Here is an 8828-nt window from a genome sequence, read left to right on the forward strand (position 1 = left end):
AGACCCGAAATGTTGTTTCGGGACCCGAAATGTTGTTTCGGGACCCGAAATAATGTGTTTCGGGACCCGAAATAAGGTGTTTCGGGACCCGAAATTTTGATTTTTAACTTGTTTTCTCTTGGTTTTTAACTTGCTTTAACTTTGTTTCTCTTAGATTATCTGTTTCATGTTTTTTAAATTTTTATCTTTTGTTTTTGTAGGGCAAATAAACGTAAAAAGAATGCCCAAGAAGCAGCATCTCCCAAAGCAGTTCACAAATCCCCAAAAGCTCCCAAATTAGTTCCGAAATCCCCCAGAGCAGCAGCTCCCAAAGCAGCCCCACACAACCTTTTTTTAACTAGGACATCTTCTTTTGGCCTTTTCAATCTTCTGCAACTACTGTCTAATGATCAAAAGGAGGCTGTGAAGTCAATAGGCTTTGGCCATCTACTTTCATTATCACTTTCAAAATGCCCCGGGGAGATATCTCGTTATCTAGTCAGGCAGTTTGACTGTGATAAATGTTCTTTCACTCTAGAGAATGGCGACGAAGTGAAAATCGAAGAAGAAGATGTTGAAATGGTATTGGGTCTCCCCAGAGGGGAGTTGGACATTGTAGAATATCAGAATAACGAGACTGATGACAAGCTGAAGGCATTTAGGACTCGATGGGGTAACCCTATTAATGGCGCTCCTTTAGTGACTGCTATGCCGACGAAAATGATTGAGAACAAAGCTGCTGACAACAATTTTAAGATAGACTTCGTATTATTTGTTGTCAGCTGCTTTCTCTGGTGTGATCACCTAGGTCAACTATCAAGGTACTATCATTTTTGTTATTTCATTTGCATGACAACTTATATGACATGTTAATAAATCCTCAAATATGTTTTTTCCCCTTGCAGGTATAGAATTCTGAAATCTATTTCAGATGTTCATAATATCAAGAAGTTCAATTGGTGCAAATTTGTACTTGAAGGATTAGTTCAATCATGCGCAAAAGTGAAGGAGAATGAAAAACGACATTTCCAAGGACCACAGACGTTCCTTATTGTAAGTTATCCGTTAATTAATTTCTCTGTTTGCAAAAATAATTGGTTTTAATTAACATATGTTTGTTGTTTTCAGTTGTGCTACGTGTATAGGGTGAGCAACCCACAACTGGGAGGAGTTAATGACCGTCGATTTCCAATACTGTCATGTTGGAATGACACGACTTTGAAGTTTAGACTGGATACGGAGTTTGAAAATGGAGGATTCGGACGCGGAAGCGTTTTGGGACGAATTCCACTACCGGGGATGTGGGGGGAGAACGATGAGGAGGATAATGATGTGGGGGATAATGATGAGGAGGATATGAATGAGGGGGTGTCTGAGACCCCAAAGGCGGCGGCGGCAGCAGCAGCAGCAGAACCTAGGAATAGGTCACCACCTAGGAATAGGTCACCACCTCGGATGAGGCCACCAATGAGGAGGTCAGAACCAACGCAATCAACACCTATGAATCAAGGCCTACCACCTATGAATATAACACCTATTAACACGGCAGGTCCGGACGTTGATAAACTGACTTTTACAGAGAATTTGGCGTGGATTGCTAAATGTACGTTGTTCATTGAAAAAGCCACGAGAAGACTGGAAGCTTTAACTTCAGGCTGGGATGCAACGCCAATGTATGACAACGCCATCCACGTAATTTATAGAGCAATGGACAGTAATAATCCTTTTAGGGATGCCATGCACAGATACTTCAAAGATCGAACACCCACTGAGGATGATGGGGTAAACGATCTGGACGCTCACACTGAGGGGGCTCACACTAAGGGGGCTCACACTGAGCGTGCTCACAGTGAGGGGGCTCAAACTGAGGTGGCTCACACTGAGGTGGGTGTTCTCGAAGAGGAAGATGAAGATGAAGTACCTGAAAAAGATGGATCTCCAAGAAAAAGAAGGAGAAATCCAGTGCGACATATGAAAATTCCAGCACGCCTTAAATCTCCATACATGACGTAGAACAAGCCGACGAAGATCATCCAGCCTGCCCCTGCCCCTCAAACTCATGATGTCGTGGGAAAAGAATTGGTTGCTTCCAAAAAACCGAAGAAATATCCCATACATATGATGGAACTTCCAGCACGCCTTCAATCTCAATATATGAAGAAGAACAAGCAAAGAAATCTAGAGTTCTATCATTATGTCAATATGGAATACCGAGATGAAGTCGTTGTGGGATTCATTTATGCAGTTGATTCGAATGCCAGGTAAATCAAGATTTCATAGTTTCTTAAATCATGTTTGTTTGGCTGAATTAATGGTCCCGAAAGTGTGGTTTCGGGACCCGAAAAGGTTGGTTTCGGGACCCGAAATCTTGTTTCGGGACCCGAAAAGGGTGGTTTCAGGACCCGAAATCTGGTTTCAGGACCCGAAAATGGTAGTTTCGGGACCCGAAATAAGGTGTTTCGGGACCCGAAAACGATGGTTTCGGGACCCGAAAATGGTAGTTTCGGGACCCGAAATGAGGTTTCGGGACCCGAAAAGGGTGGTTTCGGGACCCGAAAGTTTGATTTATACTTGTTTTCTTCTTTATCTGGTTTCAGCAAAGAAGTATTCTATGTATCCGAGCTTACCAATATCAACATAGAGCAATTTCAATCAATGAAAAATGAATGCCATGTTGAAAGTGGGATAATTGATGCGTGGGCAAACATGATCACTCTTCACTGCAAATCAACTTCCGACTCGAAAATAGTTTTTTCGACAGTCGTTTCTGTAAGTCTCTTTATCTTTCATTGTTGTTTAAACCAATTATCTCTTATTCTGATGTTGATTTCATTTGCAGGACTTTTGGAGAATGAAAGACCTTTTCATTGAAAGATTGGTTGAAGAAATGAGAATTTTCGAATTAACTCCCGAACACATGAAAACTGCTAAGCTGGTAAGTCCTTTTTTATATTATCTGATTTTTGATTATATGTGTCATCTGAATCTTGGTGATATTCTTGCAGATATTTTTCCCAATTTTATATGAAAATCACTATTATGTGGTTGTCATCAATATGCGAAACCAAGCAATTGAAGTCATCGACAACCTCCCACTGGACCCAGATATTGAATGGGATGATAAATATGTCACAACTCGGCAACTGGTAATGTTGAAGTCTTTTTTACACATAATGTATTGACTTCTTTGAAAGTGTTTATTAACTTCTTTGGTAAAACAGGTACAGAACGTTGTGGACTACTTCCAAACTATCGACCAAGGGATCGCGGATAAAATTGCTCAATTCCCGTTCAATGTTTTGAAACTACCTTGGCAAGACAGTTCAAATAAAACGGATTGCGGAATATACTGTATGAGACATATTCATTGGTACACGGGCGATACAACAAATTGTAATTGTGGTATAACGATAGAAAATGTAAGTTACATATTTTCACATTTCATTTGTTTCACAAATCTTTAATAACTGCTGAATTATAATTTCCTACAGGCAAGGGGAATGCTTGAAGCATTGCGAGTCAAATACACTGCAATGATCATCCGTTCAAACTTAAACAAAAATATCAAGAACATCTTACAGAAGTTTGTAGACATTTTAAAAGTAGAATGTCCTGAAACATATAAGTTGTATGATAACAGCAACTCTTAATTAATTTAGTACATCTTTTGTCTTCAGTTATAATCATGTATAAACTAAGTTAAAACCCAAGTATTAACTAAGTTAAAACAAGTTAAAAACCAAGTATAAACTAAGTTAAAACTCAAGTATAAACTAAGTTAAAACAAGTTAAAAAGGTGTTTCGGGACCCGAAATATGTGGTTTCGGGACCCGAAAGGTGGTTTCGGGACCCGAAATATGTGGTTTCGGGACCCGATATAAGGTGTTTCGGGACCCGAAATATGTGGTTTCGGGACCCGAAAGGTCGTTTCGGGACCCGAAATAAGGTGTTTCGGGACCCGAAATTTAGATCTTTAACTTGTTTTCTCTTGGTTTTTAGCTTGCTTTAACTTGGTTAGACTATCTTCGTTAGAAATGAAAGGACAAGAATGATAAAAATGTAAAAATATTCAAAGTTATAACATGATCAAAATAAGTACTATCTTCGTTGAATGTTATCACCACACGCATGATCTTCGACATATACTTGAGAGGACAAAAGTGATGTGAAGGATAATTGAGTTGAAAGTGGATCATTCCATTGTTGTTGTTGTGTTGAATCCAAAACTGTAGATGTTGTGGCCGTATTTCCCTTCTTTTTTGATCTCGAAGTCTTGGAGATTTTTTCAATTAAAGATTGTTTCCTCTTTGTTGGTGGTCGTCCTCGACTTCTAACTTTCTTAGGAGAGTGTATCAAAATGGATGTAGCGGGAGATTGAAATGGAGATGGAGATGGAGATGCTTCTGTGCTTTGGTCTTTAGATGCTTCAGTGCTTCCATGATTAAGTGACATAAACTGTTCCATCAAGCCTTTTATTCCGTTCATCCAAAAAGAACAAGTTACTTCCGATTTTACTCCAACTTGTTGAACCTCTTGCATCAATCGAGTTAGACTATTGTGACGTTTTTTTTCTTCCACGGACATATCTGAATCATAAATGTTGGTGATATGTTGATACCCACGCTTAATATCTTTACGCCACCGGTCCATTATATAATACATTGGTACCTCATTCACCCTCATTTTTTTCAACACAGCCATGATATGTCTACACAAAATACCTCTGAACTCAAACAATCGACATTCACATTTCACATTGCAATCCTTTTCGGTGTAATGTACTTTGTAAGAAACATCTCTTACATGTTCTCCATGAACCCCCAACATGATTTCCTCAACTCTAAATATAGAAACTGAACCTTCCTCTTCAATGGCTGAGATGTCGCACAACATCAAACCTCTAACTTCTACTTGAACCAATCTAAATATATCTGGAGTGTATAAGTTTTGGTATTGCCTTTCGAAGGCAAATCCACTAACAGTTGGTATCAAAGAATTAAACGATTGGAAATCCAATTTCTTTTCTCTCTCAATATTTCTCAACAGAGCCCTATCATATTGCTCGACAAATTGTTTGAGGGATGTTTTGGACTGCACGTAGTCATCAAAGAAGGCGTTCATACTTTCACTCCGTTGAGATGTTGACATACTGGCCCAAAATTGTCCTTTGACATAAACAGGTATCCATTTAGATCTTTCCAAATACAAAGATTTCAACCAAACATTATCTTCCAACTGATAATCTTCAATTAGTCTATTCCAATCCTCTTCGCATTGTTGAATATTTATGGAATTGTATACAATGTTTTTCAGCCTCTTCTTTATTAGATGGTATTCAGTATGGCTTCCAAGTTTTATAGGAAGTTTCTTCATTATATGCCACAAACAAAATCGATGATGCGTTTTAGGAAATACCTTCTCAATTGCAATCGCCATGGATCGACATTGGTCTGTGATTATGGCATTGGGAGGTCTATCATGCATACATTCCAACCAAGTTCTAAACAACCATGTGAAAGAATCTGAATCTTCACTTGACAATAACCCACATCCAAGCAAAATGGATTGACCATGATGATTAACACCAACAAACGGAGCGAAAGGCATGTCATAGCGATTTGTCAAATATGTTGTATCGAAAAAGATAACATCATGAAAATCTTCAAAGGCAGCCATGCACCTACCATCTGCCCAAAACACGTTTTTAATTCGGGATTCCTCGTCCAAATCAATAAGGTAGAAGAAGTTTGAGTTCCTGGTTTGCATTCTTAAGAAATAATTAGTGAGTGCTTCAGCATCCCCAATCCCTAACCTCAACCGTCGTGCTTCTGTAACGTAATTTCTACATGTCCTCTCATCGAAAGTCATGTTTTCATACCCTCCAGCTTCAACTACAAGTGATTGAAATGTTTTGGCCACAGTTATTCCAGCTTCATCGTTTGTATCCAATCTTCTCTTTACATTTCCGTCAATTACTTTGTAGGATCTAACATGACGTATTCTCTTAGGGCTTAAAGAATGGTTGTGCTCAAGAGAAATACTTGTTATCACATATTCCCCTTCATTTCGAACAACAACATTAATCTTTGCTTTACAATCTGTCTTCGTTATTGGTCTAGGCTGATGAAACTTGTTTTTTGACTTCGATTCTTTCAGAAAACTCTTTGCACAACCAACGCTGAAGTATTTCCTCTTACCACCTACATTTTTGCTCCCTAATTTGGTAATGCCGAATCCCGTTAAGTGGGCATATGATGTGTAGAATTCAAGAAGTTGTTCTTCGGAGGAAAATGTCATTCCAACACTAGGAATGTGACTGCAAAAATTAAGTGAAACCGTAAGAAAAAAGTCCATAAACCACTCATTTCGGGTCCCGAAACCACCCATTTCGGGTCTTGAAACCACCCATTTCGGGTCCCGAAACCACCCATTTCGGGTCCCGAAACCACCTTTCGGGTCCCGAAACAACCCATTTCGGGAAATAAAAGGACCCTTTCGGGTCCCGAAACAACCCATTTCGGGACAAGGAAGGACCCTTTCTTGTCCCGAAACCAACCATTTCGGGACAAGGAAGGACCCTTTCTTGTCCCGAAACCAACCATTTCGGGACAAGGAAGGACCCTTTCTTGTCCCGAAACAACCCATTTCGGGACAAGGAAGGACCCTTTATTGTCCCGAAACAACCCATTTCGGGACAAGGAAGGACCCTTTCTTGTCCCGAAACCTACCATTTCGGGACAAGGAAGGACCCTTTCTTGTCCTGAAACCACTAGATCTGTTCAGGGTACCTTTCGGGTTCAACAGGGGTGGATCTGTTCAGGTTAAGTCTTCATCTACTGAGTTGTTCAAGTTCGGTGCTTCGGTTTCCTGAAAATTCAAACAGTTTAAATCCATAAATACTTATGTAAAATCTAAACCCTAGATCTATAAAATCTAAACCCTAGATCTATAAAATCTAAACCCTAGATCTATTCAAAAAAAAATAAAGATCCTTAAAAAGGATACCATGGAGAAGTAAATGCTACCGTAGAAAGAAATAAATGCAGCCGGAGAAGAGAAATAAGTGCAGTCGGAGCCGGAGAAGAGAAATAAATGATGCGTTTCAGAGAGAGAAAGAAATGCAGAAATATGAAACCCTATTGGGTGAAAGAGGATATGCAGAAATGTAGAATTTTTTTTTTCTTTTTCTCTCTCCTAGCTGGCAAGGCCACGTAGGATTCGTGGCCTTGCTTTCGCTAACCCTTCGTTGGGTTTATCATTCCTCAACTAAAAATATGTTTTTTCTGGTTATGTCTCTCTTTTCTTAATTAAATTTATTTTTGAGTCAATCTTCTCTATATTTATTGTTTAAATCTCTTGGTTTTTTCCAAATTCGTTACAAAGATAATATTTTTTTCTCTTAGTTTTTTCCGAATTCGTTTGACGTGAAGATGATTTTTTTTCTCCTGTGAACTGCAAACTAAAAATGATATTTTTTCTTATGTTTTATCACTTTATCTCTGGAACGCAAAGATGCGTTTCTACTCTTCACAATAAGCGTATTTTTATTTTTATTTGTAAATTCGTCTTTTGTTTTTTTTATGTGTGTTGATATTTGTTGCTTTTATATACAATATATAGTTTTATACTATATTTTTTTATTAATATTTTTTATATATATCATAAATTTATAATATTGAAGAACATTGATAAAAATATTTAAAAAATAACAAAATAATTTCAATAAAAGTAAACACAAAATTAGTATAACCTATTGAAAAATATATTGAGATTCAATTTATAAATTTGTTAAGGATACAGTAGTATTGAAAAAGCTAAAAAATTGGTGCGTAAAAGAATATCTAAAAATATTTTTTTTTTTTGTTTGAAAATGAGTTTTTAGGTTGGAGATAAAATTAGAACAAATTTGATTTTAAGTTTTTTAAAGTTTTGTCTAAAATATTTATTTGATAAAAATTTAAGTTATTTGAGATTTGTTTAAGATAAATTATTAAAATATATTTTTATATTAAAAGTTTAAATTAAATAAAAAAAAGTATGAATATTTTGATATTTTAATTAATAAATTAAATAATTTGATATTTAAATGATATTTATTAATTATATTTTAAATAATTCTTTAAATAATTAAAATCATTTCTTTTAATAAATAAATTAAAATTCTATTATTATTTTAATTATAACCGAACTATAATATAATTATAATTATGAGAGAATAAAAATAAATAATAAATGAGAGGGTGTATATTATAACGATGAGAGAGTAAAAATAAGAAAGTAAATGTGAGAATGTATTAGTTAATCATATAGGTGAAATTAAACCAATTAACTAAACACTTTATGATTTTAAGGGACTAATTTTAGGTATATTATTAAATTATTACTTAGATATTAAATTGTAAGTATTTATAAATTGTTTTGATTTTACAATTTTATGTAAATAATTTATATTTACATATTTAAAAAAACATTATTTATTGATTTATTTTTTATAGAATTAATTTTGTAATTATAAATTGTATGATTTATTTATTATTAATTTTTAAATTATATATATATATATATTTATATTTATATATATATATATATATATATATATATATATATATATATATAATATGATAATATATAATTAGTATTCTTCTAAATAAAGTTGTAACATTTCAAATAAACTTTCTAAATTTAGCAATCAACTAAAATCTAAAATTTAATGCATAAAGTCACCCTTTTAACTTTAAGAGTTAGTTTGGTTTGGATTTATTAAAATAAATTTAAATTATTTAAAAAATTATTAAATGATGGTAATTAGGAAAAAATTATGATTTTTTTTATAAAAAGATTTAAAGTAT

This window comes from Impatiens glandulifera, chromosome 5 (assembly GCF_907164915.1).
Source record: "Impatiens glandulifera chromosome 5, dImpGla2.1, whole genome shotgun sequence".
Lineage (NCBI taxonomy): Eukaryota > Viridiplantae > Streptophyta > Magnoliopsida > Ericales > Balsaminaceae > Impatiens > Impatiens glandulifera.